We start from the raw sequence: 15,425 nt of genomic DNA, 5'->3' as shown, positions 1-15,425 counted from the left end.
TTAAGATGAATCCATTCTCTTCTGGTTTTGTTTAGTGCTGTTTTACAGAAACATACAGCAATGTTCAGCTAACTGCAGTCATTGGAACAAGGGCTGCACTCCTTGAGGTGCTGTGGTCCTGGCCAGAAATGGGGAGGAAAGATTCTGGAGGGAAAAGGTTTAATTCCCACCAGGACTGACTTGCTTGCTTGCTTGCTTGCTTCCTTCCTTCCCACTGTCTCTTCCCTCTTTCCCTCCCTTCCTCACTCCCTCTGTCCCTCCCTTCCCCAATAGTCCACCTTTCACATCAATACTACAAGAACCCCCCAATTAATCTCAGTGCATCACTGACAGCTTGTCTTAAGTGTCACAGCTGTGTGGGATTTTGATGCATAGTGAAATGAAGATTATATGATCTTTCTTTAGCCTTTTTTCTTGGCCTGGACAACCCTGTCATAACGTTCAGTTGCATTAAATCAGTACATTTGGGCTATCACCATAAATAAGATGCACTCTACATGTCAAAACAAGTTCTTACGCAATCCAGATCGCTGTGGCTTCATTTGCTACTTACACCCTTCATAAGTCATAACAGGGAACCAAGCAACCTCTGTGATATGGAAATTTCTTCTCAAGTGCATAAATTATGTCTTAATGCTTCAATTGCTTGAAAAGTGGGACGGTCCCACAGGTCACCATTTCCATTCCAGTGACGAGATTTGCAAATATTAACAATGATTTCTGTTTTATGGGCAGGATTAACTTTACAGGTGTCGTGGTTTAATGCCAGTCAGCAACGAAGCCCAACACAGACACTTGCTCTCCCCCAGCCCTGTACTGGGATGGGAGAGAGAATTATGAGAGCAAAAGTGACAAGTAAAAGTGATTCCTGGGTGTAGATAATGGGACAGAAAAGGAAGAAAATAATAATAATAATGACAGTAATAATAATGATAAAGGAACTGGATATGCAAAATTGCTCACCACTCATTGATCAATGCCCAGCCAGTTCCTGACCAGTGGCCTCCAGACAGGTTTCCCCATAGTTTATGTGCTGAGCATGACCTCATATGATATGGAATATCTCTCTGGTCAGCTGGGGTCATCTGTCCTGGCTGTGTCCCCTCCCATCTTCCTGTGCCCCTCCACTTTTAGCTGAAAAGCCTTTGACTCAGGGTAAGCACCACCTAGCAATAGCTAAAATGTCAGTGTGTTATCAATATTTTTCTCACACTAAATCCAAAACAACACACAGTACCAACTAGTAGGGTGAAAATTAGCTCTTTCCCAGCCAAAACCAGGACAAGCATCAAGGCTCCAGTTTAACTGAACATGAGGAAAGAAAACCTTAAACCTAATAAATGAGCAAAATCAAGTAATGATGGCAGCTTTACTTGGTTTTTAGGGATTCTATGAACTCTCCCAGCTCTGAAAGGCTAAATCATGCACTCAGCTCCAATGTCAGAACTTTGTGTCTTCATCTTCAGCCTGATGCCCACGATGGGGTAAGAGGGACATGGACTCATAGAGGGAAGGATGCTGCACTGAGACCTGCCCTCTCATCCATGTGTGCCACAAGTTTGCCATGTGCTCTCTGCCAGCTGCCTCTCCTAAAACTTATGGACATGTCCTTGATTGCAAGCTCCCTTGGTTATTGAAAACCAGCTCTCCTATAGACCCTATATGTGTTTTCACGATTGATTCCCCCTGGAACTGTGGTGGTTCAGCATCTCTCACTGCTGAGATGAGTGTAGTTCATCAGGAACATTCCTGAACCTCAAAAAATACGTGCAGATTGGCTTTGGTGTACTCATTTCTTCTTGTTTGAGCACTAAAAACGCATTCAGGCAGCCTCTTAAAGTCATACAAATAACAGTCATTGAAATGGAAAGCAGCAAAATTATGAATATTGTATCATGCAATGTTAAATTACAAATAAATAAAACATCTGGGGCCAGATGTTGCTGTTGGATTCCTGTGTGGAACTGCCATTCCTTTCAGCAACGTTGTGTGTGCACTTCTGAGAGCAGAGTTTGGCCCTTGATGTAGAGAAGCAGTGTTTTAATGCAATATTAATGGAGGATGATTTCTGCACTAAAAACGAGGTAACTTGGTAGATGGAGAGATGAACACATTTTAGAAAAACAGTTGAAAATTTCTCTAGAATAACAGCGTGGGGAGTTGTATTTTGTATTTTTTAAGGCTAAAAGGACAGAAATCAAGACTGAAAGAAATTGGAGAAACCTTTACAGAGTACATATGGTGAGAATAGGGAACAGACAGTACAAGCAATTTACTTGAAGCAAATCTGAGTGTTCAAACATCACTCAAGAGTTTTAAAATATAGAAGAATGGTGAAAATATGTATAGGAAGAAAAAGGCATCTCAAACATTCCAGCCTCAGGTGGGCTTGACAAGTACTGAACTCCCATTTTTCCTTTTTAAAAGTCTGTTGAATCTTTTGCCAATGCAGAATTTACTAATACCCCTGGGGCAATCACAGGAGAAAAATGGCCATTTAATCAGGGAAAAAAATCCCCTTCAGAGGTTTGCATTGTTTAGTTGTGGCCTGGTTTGCAGAATTTGACCTGTAGTAAGATCTAGAAGATCCTTTTGCACCATTTTGCTGATTTCTCTGTAGGTTCCAGTGTGATGCCTGTGGTTGCAGGTGCTGTTTTGTCACTGTTTCTCCTGCTCCCCTGAATGCCCCTGCCTGGGCTTGTTTGCTATGTGCTTTTCAGAGCTGGCAGACAGCCTTGGAAAGTGCTGGCTGTTTATTTTGAAATGTCCTGGAAGGAGTTAACTTTTCAAGAGGCACATCCCAGTTTCCAGCCTGCAGCCTTGCTGCAGTGCCCCCGGGCTCGGCGCTGGTGTCCAACTTGGTGGATGGACACTGAAAGAAATTAAGGATCAGGCAGCAATTCACTGCTTTCTGCACATCTTTTTGAACATTTTATTAAGGTGCTCTTAGTCTCCATAAACAGTTGTCCACTTGCTCCTGCCAATTCCCTGCTCTGCATCACAGGGAAAAGAGGATTTTGCATCATCCAGCCCTCGAGCTGTGCCAGCAGCCTGGTGCCCAGTAGTCCAGCCAGGGCAACCTGGCAGCTCCAGTCAGACTGGGAGCTCCCAAGTTTCAAAATAAAGGCTCAAGTGTGTGAAACTACATTGTGAAAGCATCTGAGCCTAGACAGAGTCAGCAGTCCGTGCCTTTGGAGAGGAATTGAAGGAAAGATGCATAAAAGTCATCTACCTTCACTAGAAGTTATTTATTGAAACAAAAACAAAGCAATGAGGGGCCAAGGGAAGACTACAGAGTATTTTATTTCTTGGTGATAGAGAAAGAGAAAGCTCACTTTTTGACAGTGTCCTTGAAGTTTTACAGTCCTATCTTCTTGCTGCTGCTTACTCTTTTCTCTTCTTGACCCATACCAGTCTGTGCAAATTCAGTCTTCTGCTCCAGGTCCTCTGTCTATAAAGTCCTTTAAAAAAGCTGAATGTTCTTGGCTTGTGGCCTTAACTCCTCACTGCACCTACCTTCAGATGACAATTTCCCAGGTCAGGGCAAAAAGCCTTCCCTTCCATACAATCTTTCAACCTGGAAATAATTTTCTGGCACAGTTGGGGCAGCAGATTTGCTATTTACTACTTTGCATTTCCTTAAACTGAACGAGGAGATATGAAAAAAACTCTGCTCAAAAGCAGTGTTTTGGTCACTGCTGTGAGAAATGGCATCATCAGTAACCCAGCCAGATGGGGCTGAGCACTGTGTCTGTGAAAATGTTCATAGGAGCAGTGAGCACCTTCAGACAGACGCTTTCCATTAGACTAAACACAGGTATTGCTTTTAAAAATGTGCAAGGAAATGGAGCAAGAGACCAAAGCCAACAGTTAAACACAGCTGTTCTTTAGCCTAGCTGGCCCACCCCAGTTATTTTTCTTTTCAAGGCGTGGGCTCAATCAGGAAAGTGGAAAAAATGGTAGAGAAGTTCTATGTATGTCCCTTCCACACTCCGGATATTATAAGGCAAGCTTGAAGTTTCTCTTGCAGTTTTTCTTATCCAAATGTTATCTATACAAAATCCAAGTGCTAAAGCTGGAGTGGGAAAATTGGATATGCCACTTTTTGCGTGTAAGTAAATTGTGCCAGAGCTTTTACAGGGCCTTTAAAAATGGTGTCTCTAAATAACACCTGCACTGTACATTTTATATGCCAGTGTTTCAATTTATGAAGTTTCCTTTGGCTATGGCTGAATGCTATCCTGCTTTTTATATCTGACAAGAACTTCTCTGCCATGTCTCTGGAGTTTTTGGACTTCAGGGTGTTAATAATGAACATCTTATGCTTGTTTCAGTGCCCATGTCTGACAAGAACAGCACTGGCTTTTAAAAGCCCTTTATCCAAGCTGAGTGGAAAATGATGTTCCCGTGCCATGGGACTTTCTTGCATCTTCAGTATTTTCTCTTCCAATGAAGAAATAAAATGCATGCTAAGTTTGTGACAGATCGGTGTGCTGCAACATGATTTTGGTTTTTGGTGATGTCTCCTCCTTCACACAGAACTAGCTGGCCAGAAGGAAATAGAAAATGCCCTCTCCATCGTGTGACACTGGGTGCTGTGGCCAGGCAGTCCATGGCTCCATCTCTCTCTTTTTTGTGTCTCTGTGCAAGAGCAGTGCCTTTGTTGCAGCTCCAAGGCATTTCCCAACAGGTCTCTCACAAGCCATGAGTTTCTGCCAAAAGAGTTTGTTTTCTTGAATCAGCATTTTCAGACTGGGAAGAAGAAATTTCGATCACTTCTGCTTGCTACAAATGGGCAGACTGAGAGTCCCTGGGAGAGGGACTTCACCCATCACATCCAGTTCAGTGTGGGCCTGAGAAATACCCAGTAACCAATTAGCTTAATGGAAATATCTCCATATCTCAGCCTGGAGATGAGCTGATACTTTTAAAACAATTACATGTTTAAAAATACATGTTTCAGTCATCTCCAGCAGCCTCATGCTAACAGCACAGAGCTGTTCCAGCAGCATAAAAAAGAGAAGGTTCCATTATCAGACATTTCAGCTATTTCCCCTGGCTAGTCTAGAAAGAGAATACCAAAATCACTGAAGTGCCCTGGGCAGACATTTCATAGCAGTACAGGCTATTTCATTGCTGGGAGCAAGTCTATAATAGCCTTTTAAACATCATTCAGCCTGAATTATCTACTTAAGACATGTACATAAATCTTGCTATATTACGCAACATTTTTGCCCCCTTTCTTGAATTTTAGTCCTCCAGCTCAAGTTCTAGAAAAGGAGCAAATTAGTTTTCCTTCAGTTATTCATCAAAGCCAGTGGGATGACTGAGTTATGCCAGGAATTTTTGCCCAGTTTATCATATTCAGAGGAGTGAAATTCTATCTAATGAAGTGGGAGAGGTGTTACAGAAAGAGGAGGCAGTAACTGACTTATTATTACTCATTTCACCTTGCTTGATTTTATGCCATTTATCTGCATGTGCTCTACATTGTTTTAGTGCCTGGATGATCCATTGAGACTCATCTTCACACTTCCCTTCTGAGGGAGGCTCATGTCCTAATGATGGGCCATTAGGAAAAGGATATTAACCACATTAATTCCTAATCCCAGCTCTAATTTCCAGCTGTTTCACCGTGCTGGAAAGGGGATCAAACCCCACTGTGCCTGCTGGGGCACCTCTTGTGGATGGTGCAACTCCAGTGTTTGCATAGCAAAACTAGGAGGAGCTATGGAAAACATGCCCAAGGCAAGGAACAGAACTGAGACTCACCTGTCTGGATGAATGCTCCAAGCATCAGCCTGCAGGATTTACCTTAATGCCTGTCCTCTCTTGCTTTGTGAAATCTCTCATTCTCAATCTCATGAGGACAGTGAGTCAGGAAAAGACACCTCACCTGAAATTTCAAAGATAGCTGAAATCTTAGAAGTTGAGTGAAAATTGGCAGCTGTTGGAGGAGAGCCCTCTGAATTATAACCCCACATAAAGACAGGAGGTGCCAGCTCCTAGCATGCACTTGGAGGGCAGCAGTCACCTGGCCACAGAGTTCATGGCAGCTCGGAATTGCTGAGGATGGGGACCATGAGGAAGAAGTTGTCACTGTGTGAGGGCAGAAGACACAAACCCAACGAAAACTGGGTCTTGTTAGTTCTGCTACACCAAAACCGATTGAATATTCTCTTTCTGGGTGCTGCCTGAAGGTTTTAGTCCCTCTATAGTTGCTGCTGGTGTCAGTTTTTTCCAGGAGTTCTCTATGTCCCTGTGCTGCTGCTAAACTGAAGCAGGAGCCATCTACACTCACATACACGCCCGCAGAGCTGTCCAGATTTGATGTAGGAAAGTCTGGTGGATCTATTCCTAGCAAATTGTGAAGTATGAGAAGTGATATATTGGGAATTTTTTTGGCACTGAGGCTGCAAGGCAGCGCTGCTTACAGCCCCATTCCCACTGAAGCTGGTGTTTGTCTGTAAGAACGTGGTTCCCTAATCCATTGCAGGAAAGAAGATGCTTCTTTTGCCTGGTAGAATGGAGCAGAGAAGAAATGTAAGTCCATTGCCGGCATGTTGAGCTGAGCTGTGACCTGACCATGCACTAATTGGATCACAGCAGCCTAAATGGGTTCAAGTCCTACACGAGGGCCCTCAGGGCATGGTTGTGTCCGTAATGGGTCAAGAGCTGCCCACTGCTGGTAGTGTGCTAACTACTGAGCTGATCTTCCTCCCTCAGCCTGCACACCTGAAGGTGTTCAGGTGACATCTCTGGAGCCTGAAGGTCACTGCTGGTGTCCTGCAGCATCAGTGTGTGCTTCTAGGGATCCAACAGCACCATCAGCACTGGGAGGACATGCTCTTCTGCCACCCATCCTTTCCTTTTTGATGTGAAGAGCAGCAGTTCCTGCCAGGAGTGAGAAGACAAGTTCCTTTCCATAAAAGATTGGACTGCCAACAGAAATCTCAGGCAATCTGCTGCAGGGTTTTCAGGATGCAGACAAATGCCCACTGGGAGCATGGCTGCCACCACCACCTCATTCTGCAGAGGCCATCGACAGCTGTCAGACAATAACAGCTTGGGATAATTAGTGTCCTGAAGGGCTTGAACCGAGGGCTCAGAAATGAAAAACCACATTAGAGAGCAGCTCTTGCCTCCTCACCCCTCGAGACTGGTTGTGTACGTCGAGCTCAACAATAACATTAATAAAAAGCAATCCTAAGAAAAGCAATATAGCAGGCTGAATTGCCTCTGCTGCGTCTTGGGCTTACATTTCATTACAAATACCTTCTTACTCAGGGTATGGTCTTTTTAAGTCATTAAGACAAGTCCTGGAGTCCTTTCTCAGTTTTCACTCATACCTCGGATTCTTTCTCATTAACTTCAGTGGATGACTCTTTGTCTGACTGGAAAGTGAAAGGGGGTCTTGGGATTTGAACTGCTGGGAATTTTGCTTGAGTAAGCAGCAAGAAATGTGGCCATGATAATAACCTTTTTCTTTTTTCTTTTTTTCCCCAATTTCTTCATGTTGCTTTTCTGACAGCTCTGAAAGAGTGGGAGGAAAGCCGTTAGGACTCATCACCTTTTTGGTTTGTTTTTGAGGATATGTGAAATGTTTTTCTTTTGAATTTCTAAGCAGAAAATCATTTCAAACAAAAAGCTATCATATCTCATTTAGAAAATGTCAATTAACACTGGTAAGGGCATTTTTCAACTAAACCAACATGAAGCTATCAGGGTAACTACCAAAACATTTAGGTCAACAAAAATCTAGCCTTTGTTTTTGATTATAAAGGCCACAGAAGCTTTAACTGAAATTTTTGCCCTGTTTTAAATTGAAAGTTTGGCTAAATCATTCCCATAGAGACTGTGTTCAAACAAGGACATGTTTACATATCTGCCTCTGATCATACAAGATAGTGCTGGATTATGAGAGATGTGCTCATTTTCCAGCCCCCAAGAGTGGCATGTCCTCCCCACAATCCTGTCCCTCACCAGAAACATGGACGACTTCGATAAGAACAGCTTCAATCCTTTCCTGACCTCAGAGAAAAAAAAAAAAAGCGTGTTTTTTTTTTTTTTTTTTTTTTTCCTCAAGGAGAAAGTGAGTCCAAGGGTAAAACTGTATTTCAGCTCTTTTGGACACTGCAGAGAGGCTGCCCCAGTTTTATCAACAGAGGGTAAAGTGTTGCATGGGAAAACTTCATAATCGGAAAAAGTTTACTTTAGTCTATTTTGAATTTGGTTTAGAAATCACCAAGAGGTTACTAAAAGTCAGCAAAACTGTGGACAGATTTATTTAAAATGAAATAAAGAAGGGCCAGCTCTGGAAATGGGTTATGCAGGTGTAGGGAAGGCAGTCAGCAGTCACAGGTGTCTGGGACAGGAGATGCTCATGGGAGGGCCACATTGCCTGGGGAAGTGCAGAAAGGTGACAAAATGCTGCTGCAGGACAATAACAGCTTAAAACTAACACAGCCATCTCTGCAATTAGCATCTGAATATGCTTTAACGTTTCCTCTCCTTTACCTGTGGTTTTAACCTCAAACCTCTTTTATCCTGTTCTGTGCAGCTGCACTGCTGCCTCACAACCCCTCTGCTCTGCCAAAGGGGCTCAGAAGAAGCTGTGGCAGAAGGGACCAGGCATCCTGAGAAGATGCCCATGCCAGTCTTCACGAAGTAAGTCCTTTTTCATACACCACAATGTAATAATGTGTAATAATGTGTAATAATGGACATCGGCCCGCGCTCAGCCTCATTTAATGACCCATAACTGAGTGAATAATTCATCCAGTGCCTAGAGATCTCTCGTGGAGACTTGTTTTACCACAGGGCCCTGGGGAATGAAAACAGCAATAAAGTTCCAGCTTTTAACCCATCCATTTACAAAGCCTCCTGATATTATGGCATCCATGATCAATTTAAATGAACTTGTTGGAGGTTTACTAGTGGCCTTCCTGTATTTCATGCCTCAGTACATATTTTTTTTCAGAGCATTTACAGCTTTTACTTATTGTTAGTTTGAAGGGAATAGAGGATTCTCACCACAAAGTCACACTTTTATTTAAAGCTTTAATTGTCTCTAAGAAGAGCTTGTCTGAAACCCAGCCCTTTTGGAGTCACTGATGTCATTTATTATCCAGTAAACTCTTTCAGGCTTTGGGACAGGTTAATACTCCTCAGTATCAGTATAATTTTTCTTAGGCTGTGTTACTGTGTTTATATGAGGATCTTCATTTTGCTTTGGCAGCAGAATTTCTTTTCTGCTTCTGCAAATTACCAAAAAAAAAAAAAAAAAAAAAAAGCCTTCCTAAGCTGGATCGCTTTGCAGCTGTGAAAACCTATAATAACTTCAGTCGGATTACAACTACATCAAAGGTATTATATATCCCTGAGTAACATATTTACTGGGCTTTTCAACAGCTGTATAATTAGCTCTGGATGACTACTTTTTTCCTCCACGTCTTTAAATATCCATATTCCGAATTCACATATATTCAAAGGGAAGGTGGTTTTCCCTTTCACAGAAGGTGTGCAGCCCACCAGATTTTTTTTTTTCTTCCCCAGAAACAAAAATAGGTTTCAGCTTCCCTGTCCCCTGGTAACCAGACCCAGCGTGTCCATCACCCCTCCTGGCTCACTGCGGCTGCCTGATTGATGAGGGAAGTGGTTGAGGGACAGAGTCCTTTGTGGCATCCCCCAGGGAGGCAGCTCAGAGGCAGCAGCTGTCCCCAGAGCCGCTCGCAGCCCCTGTGGACAATAGGAGGTGGCAGAAGGTGAGGAAAAGGCTCGTGCCTCCACAAGGAGGAATAAAAGCTCCATATGTGCCGGGCCCCAACAGATGCTCCTGCCCCTTCTCCATGCCCTCCCTCTGCCTTCCAGGGGCAGCATCTCCATCCCCGGATGGCACTGACAGCTCCCGTTCATTCACAGGGACATTCCCGACCAGGGTGGCAGCTCTGGGGAAGGAATTGTGAGTGAGCAGAGCTGGACAGCTCATGGTGCCAAAAACTTCTCCCACCGCACACCTCCCCTGTCATTCCCTTTGTTATGCAATTACCTTTATTCTGGCAACAGGAGGGAAAGAGGCTTTAAAATCCTCTCTAAGTCTAGCTGAGTTTTCTTTCCAGAATTTTTTTCTTCGCCCTGTGGTGAGTAGCAGAAGGCGGTGCTCGAGTGTTGATGTGCAGGGAAGTTTCTTTCCCCCATGAGGATACATCACAACCTGCTGGTTTATGTTGTGCTGATTGCTCATTCCCATGGCCAGGACGGCAAGGGAAGGCGTGAGAAATGCTTTTACACATCCTCAGTAGAAATGCTGATTTCCTCTTTTAATTTTTTTTTTCTCAGCTGATGGAACTTTGAACTCAGTTTTCTCCTTAGAAAGATTTCCCAATGTGAGCTCCTAGCCTGGAATTGTCTGTTCCCAGTGGCCTTGTGATGTGTTGGCTGGCTGGCTCTGATGTTCAGGAAAGACTCAGCTGGCTGAGCACTTTCAGGACAAACAGATAAGACAATTTACTATCTGATTTTATGAGAGCCATTTACACTTTGCCGAATTTTTTAAGCAGCAAGCCCTTAAGAAGTGTATTCTGAGCGTGATACCTAGGAGAATTGCACACACATTTCCTGTCAGCAGCCGGAGAACGGTGTCTAACACCTGCTATGAAGAGCTTGAAATATATTCTTAAATGGCTTGATTGCTCTGCATTTCCCCTGAGATGAGATGAGACATGATGGCGCAGTTTCTTTTCCATGAGACCGACTGCAGACACTGCTCCAGCGAAGCTCTGGAGCAGCCTGGCTGAGCCTGTGCTCACTCGTGTTTACACCCCTGGAATGGAGCCTGGGCTTACAGTCCAGCCTATGCTCACAGCCACCCTCAAGACCAGCAACTGAGAGGCAGCAGACACGGGCCAAAGGCAATTTAGGGCAGCATCCTGCCATACAAGTGTTTACAGAGCAGGCTGAGAGCAGGGATAAACACCAGTAGAAAACCCCCTTGAAGTGTCCTTGCTGTAAGCACACACCTGTGACTGCAGCGTCTGTTCCTCCTCTGCATCATCCTCAGCCACACTTGGGAAGCCAGCAGAGGCAGAGACCTGGTTTGCAAGAGAAATTAAAACACTCACCTTGGTTTCCTGCTTTTTCAGAGCATCCTGCTATTCCACCCAGGTGTACTGCAGTGTCATAAGGAGGAAATCCTCCCAGCCCTGGCCAGGTGAGAGCCAGCATCCTTCGGGGAGTGGCTGAACACGCCTTCCCCTGTATCCTCAGCCTCTGACACTCCACCAAACCAGCTGTGAATATTCAGCTACCCAAGCACTGGATGAGTAAACCATAGAGCCTTCTAGGCAGCACCTCCCAAGAACTCAAGCCTCAGCCTCTTTGGTGCACAGCAGGTGGGAAGGAGGGGTGCTGAGAATGAGACACACCTTTATAGGGGACATTTTTATTTCAGCATCTTGAATGGGAGCACATTTCCAGCCGTTACCTTGCAGTCCTTGCACTCCTCTGTGCCAGCTCACCCCACCACAGACCCATTCTGTGGGCTGGTTTATGGTGTTCTTAGGGGAACAGCTGGTTCTTAGAGGTTTCATCTGGACTTGGTGGGAGCTCGGAGCTTTCTACCCCACAGAAAAGACAGTGCAATCCAATACCAATTTTATATGAAAAGAAAACCTCAGTGATTTTCTACTGCAGAGTGTTTGTGTTTTGAGACACCTGAGTATATACTTTGCAAAGGAAAGAAGGAATATATTAGGTATGTAAATATTAATATTTATGAAATAAATCCTGAAGTTTCAGCTCTTCTTTGGTTGTGGATGTCTTGAAGCTTATTCCATGGAGGATAATGTTTTTCTGCTAATAGGTAAAATGGTGGAAAAACCAGGACAGGCAGAAACTCATTTAGCATTTCAATTAACAAGGAAAAGGCCTGGAATTTGAGTAGCAATTTTTTGTAGTTTTCAATGAATATTTTCAAAGCTTTCTCAAATAATGTACTTTTCTTTGAACTTCCATTGCTGTAAGTTGCCCAGGAATTTCACACAGATAACAAGCCTCTCTCCTCACTGCCACTCCTATACCTGCAGGATGGTTCAACTGGGATTCCTCAGCCCTGTCTCATGTTCCCTGTGATTTTGTGTGGACCCTTCCCTCCTTGCAAAGGCAGCTGGACCTGGGTGCTGCAGTGAGGCTGCTGAGATGCCAAGTTCCACAAATTCCAGACTTAGGGAGTGTATTTTGCTCTTGCAAATTAAAAAATTCAAACAAAAAAATGAAAAGGGGCAGGTGTAAGGATGTTTATGAGACAGCTACAGACCTTCTCTAATTATTTTTTGGTCTGTAGAGGAGTACAAACTGATCCTTGCATAAGATTTTTGCAAAATGGAATTGAGCCAAAATGTCCATACTTAGGGGTCCCTCCATCTGGCAACAAGAAGAAAATTTATCCTAGATTCTGTCAAAGTCTTCATGAGAAGGCTCTGTCAAACATATGTGATGACGACAAAACTGCACATTTCAGTTTTACCCACGCTTCCTGGTCAAATGCAGGAAATTTTATTGTCCCTGTGCCAAATTTCCTAGTTCTTGAAAAGGTGACAGCATTATTTGTAAAATAAGGTGGAAAAAGCCAGCTTGGGAACCAACTCTGGATGATCACAGAGAGTCCCCCTTGCTATCAGGCTTCTCTGCCCACACCACATGCTGTTGTTCATGCCCATCAATCCTGCTTTTCAGAGCTGGGCAGAGAGGATGTGGCTGGTGGAATTCAATGCCCAGGATTTCTGATTTACAGCCATTGGAATTGGATACACCTCCCCACTGCCCCACTGATACCTCTTTAACTGGCACAGACCAGGAAGTTTCCAGGGTGGTGTGAAGCCAGCTGTGTCCCAGCAGAGCACAGCCCTTAGCTCAGGGAAACCAATCCCCCTTCCTCACGTTGGTGATGCTATGATCTTCAGGAGCTGTACAAAACTGAGATGCCTGTAGTTGGTGCTGAAATATTAGGTGGATACATCTGTTTTAAAGGAAGAGTCTAATTTTAAACTTTTAATTTAATGGTCAACTTCTCTGTTGTGGTTTGGCAGGCAGGGGAGAGGAACAGGGCCACCCCTTCCTGCATGTGGCTTGTATCCCCAGGAAAAGGGCTCGTACATCAAAGCAGCCCTCATGTGCTGAGCTGCTGGGATGCACAGTGCACATCCCTGGGGAAGGGAAGTGTGCACATCCTTGGGATAGAGCAGTGGGCACATCCCTGGGGAAGAGCTGTGTCCCCCTTTGCTGCCAGCACTGCACACATGGCCACAGCACAGCCTGTCCTCTCTGCAGTTCCTGCTCCACACATCCCACAGCATGTGTGCCACAGCTGAAGAGGGAGGGAGTGCTCAGCAGCCAAAATGACATCCAGGGGGAAATCTGCAGCAGGCAGCCACGCTTCTTCAGCTGCCATGGAGTGGTGTAGTCTCACTGTATTCATGGGGTGATGCCACCTTGCACCAGGTGAAGGAATGGCCCATCAGAATCTGATTTGCAGCTGTGCATTGACCCACAGACTGATAGAAGGGGTTGGAAGGGACCTCATTGATCATCTCATCCCAACCATCCTGCCCTGGGCAGGGACATCTTCCACCAGACCCGGTTACTCCAAGCCCCATCCAACCTGGCCTTGAACAGTCCCAGGGATGGGGCAGCCACAACTTCTCCGCACAACCTGTGCCAGGGCCTCACCACCCTCACAGGGAAGAATTTCTTCCTAATACCTAATTTGAACTGTCCTCAGCTTAAGCCATTATCCCTCGTCCTATCACTCTGTGTCCTTGTAAAACATCCCCGTCCAGCTCTCCTGCAGACCCTCCAGGTACTGAAAGATGCTGTAAGATCTCCCCAGGACAGACAATAGTTGTTGTGGCTCCCCTGACCATGGCCCATATTAGAGTCCCTGAGGCACCTTGATTTCCATCAAGCAGAGTATTTAGCGTGAGAAGCTCTGAGTTTTATCTTCTGTGTCACAGTGACATTTTCAGCTTCAGGCTTGTGTAGGGTGAGGCAATGAGGAGGTCCCCAGTTACTTGAAGAGTACTTACCTTTCAATGGAAACATATTGCACCTCCCAGTTAAGGGATTCAATCCTCTTATCCATATGGAAATAAAAATGACCATATAGAAAGGTAAGAATAAGGACAAGCATGCTAATTCCATGTCCTCAAGATGTTTAAGAGAAAAGACATGAGCTTTGGGCTGGTACCCCCACATAAAAATAGATTATAGTATCATACAATCAATAAAAAATAAAAAAAATATTAGAGGAAACAAAAACAATTCAGAAACTCTGCAGGGTGGTTTGTAATGGATCTGACAATCTAGTGGCTACTTCAATAGCATAAACACATTCCAGGATGCATTATGTTTTATATTGTACATGTTAAAATATTTAGTAACTACATTGCAATAAACATTGTTTTGATCTCAAAGTGCACCATATTTTAAAGTCTGTTGTACTCCAGGAAGAATTATATTCTCCAGCCTCCTTAATAAAAGCCACAATCTATGATGCTCTTGATGTGCACGGACTACACAGTATGATGACATTCTTCAAGAGGCCTTTAATGAATTAATGCCTCTCCAAATGGTTTTAAGCTTACAAAAGAAGATGTGTGCATGGTCCTAAACCATTTGGAGCCATTTTATTCAGTGCCTATTGATTTTAGTGCCAGTAAACCTCCCTGCTGCCTGCCTCTGATGAGTATTACATTATATCCTCCGTAGCACACAATGGGATTTAGCGGCGCCAAAAATGTAATTTCAGCACAAAATACAGAAGTCATTATAACATCAAATCTCCTTTTTCTTCCGAACTTTAGATTTAGATACCTGAAGATCTAACTTCTGAGGAAACTGGTGCTATTTCTCTGAAGTGATTTCAGAGAACTTAATCCTCCATCTTTAAACTAATCAGCAGGGCTGAAATGGGCTTAAAAATAAGGAACTGCAAATTTGGTGGTTTTTTTCCTTCAAACAGCCTTTAGATGGAATCATTACTCTGATATTGGTAGTGGTGCACAAGGATGTTTGTGTTTGTTTTATGTTTTTAGTATGGAATTCTCTCTAAGGTGCTCTGGTCAACAGAGACAGAAGTCTCTTTTCCCTTCCCCTTTCTTTTCCTTTTATTTTCCTTTTTCCTGTCCTCCTTTCCTTTCCTTTCCTTTCCTTTCCTTTCCTTTCCTTTCCTTTCCTTTCCTTTCCTTTCCTTTCCTTTCCTTTCCTTTCCTTTCCTTTCCTTTCCTTTCCTTTCCTTTCCTTTCCTTTCCTTTCCTTTCCTTTCCTTTCCTTTCCTTTCCTTTCCTTTCCTTTCCTTTCCTTTCCTTTCCTTTCCTTTCCTTTCCCACACAGATATTTATGTTATTCTAGAACTTCCCCAGTGCATGCCA

At 43.9% G+C, this 15,425-nt stretch overlaps 1 long non-coding RNA gene across 2 annotated transcripts; it reads right to left on the bottom strand.

Moving 5' to 3' along the window:
• Nucleotides 1-3,284: 3,284 nt before the first annotated feature.
• On the bottom strand, nucleotides 3,285-11,359 carry LOC148223447 (uncharacterized). 2 transcript variants are annotated; one of them, XR_015804269.1, is made up of 3 exons: nucleotides 11,121-11,359; nucleotides 5,773-7,533; nucleotides 3,285-4,853 (listed from the first exon to the last, which is right to left on the bottom strand). It is a non-coding gene; the product is annotated as an uncharacterized LOC148223447 (long non-coding RNA). The 2 variants fall into 2 exon arrangements; XR_015804268.1 differs by having other exon boundaries at nucleotides 3,285-4,712.
• Between the last annotated feature and the right edge of the window lie 4,066 nt (nucleotides 11,360-15,425).

Source organism: Sturnus vulgaris, chromosome 6 (genome assembly GCF_052056855.1).
Source record: "Sturnus vulgaris isolate bStuVul1 chromosome 6, bStuVul1.hap1, whole genome shotgun sequence".
Classification (NCBI taxonomy): domain Eukaryota; kingdom Metazoa; phylum Chordata; class Aves; order Passeriformes; family Sturnidae; genus Sturnus; species Sturnus vulgaris.
The sequence above is the reverse complement of the archived record's forward strand: the minus strand, read 5'-3'. Positions and strand labels throughout refer to the sequence as shown.